Source organism: Etheostoma cragini, unplaced genomic scaffold (genome assembly GCF_013103735.1).
Source record: "Etheostoma cragini isolate CJK2018 unplaced genomic scaffold, CSU_Ecrag_1.0 ScbMSFa_2850, whole genome shotgun sequence".
Classification (NCBI taxonomy): domain Eukaryota; kingdom Metazoa; phylum Chordata; class Actinopteri; order Perciformes; family Percidae; genus Etheostoma; species Etheostoma cragini.
In genome coordinates this window covers 1-294 of record NW_023267057.1, presented here as the reverse complement: position 1 = coordinate 294, position 294 = coordinate 1, and the positions used below count along the sequence as shown (strand labels likewise).

The 294-nt window shown below is 41.8% G+C and overlaps 1 non-coding gene across 1 annotated transcript; it reads right to left on the bottom strand.

Annotated features, from left to right (window-relative positions):
• Window positions 1–70: 70 nt before the first annotated feature.
• trnaa-ugc lies at window positions 71–142 on the bottom strand. The gene has a single exon. It is a non-coding gene; the product is annotated as a tRNA-Ala (tRNA).
• Between the last annotated feature and the right edge of the window lie 152 nt (window positions 143–294).

The following is a 294-nucleotide window of genomic DNA, read 5'->3' as shown; positions in this document are numbered from 1 at the left end:
AAGGAGATTGACTTTGAAAACTTTTCTCTTTCAGAATAAGAGCTTTTACAGACTGGACATTAACACTTATTGGAGATGCCGGGGATTGAACCCGGGCCCTCATACATGCAAAGCATGCGCTCTACCACTAGGCTACATTCCCTTTACGTGGTTAGCCTTTTTACTTTTTTCAGAGATCATTGAGCAAGAGAAGAAACCTGGGCGAAATCCAGTCATATCCAGTCAAAAAGTAACACATCTGTTGCCTTTCTGCTGGACAACATAACACTCACTGCAAATCTTGTAACACATGTG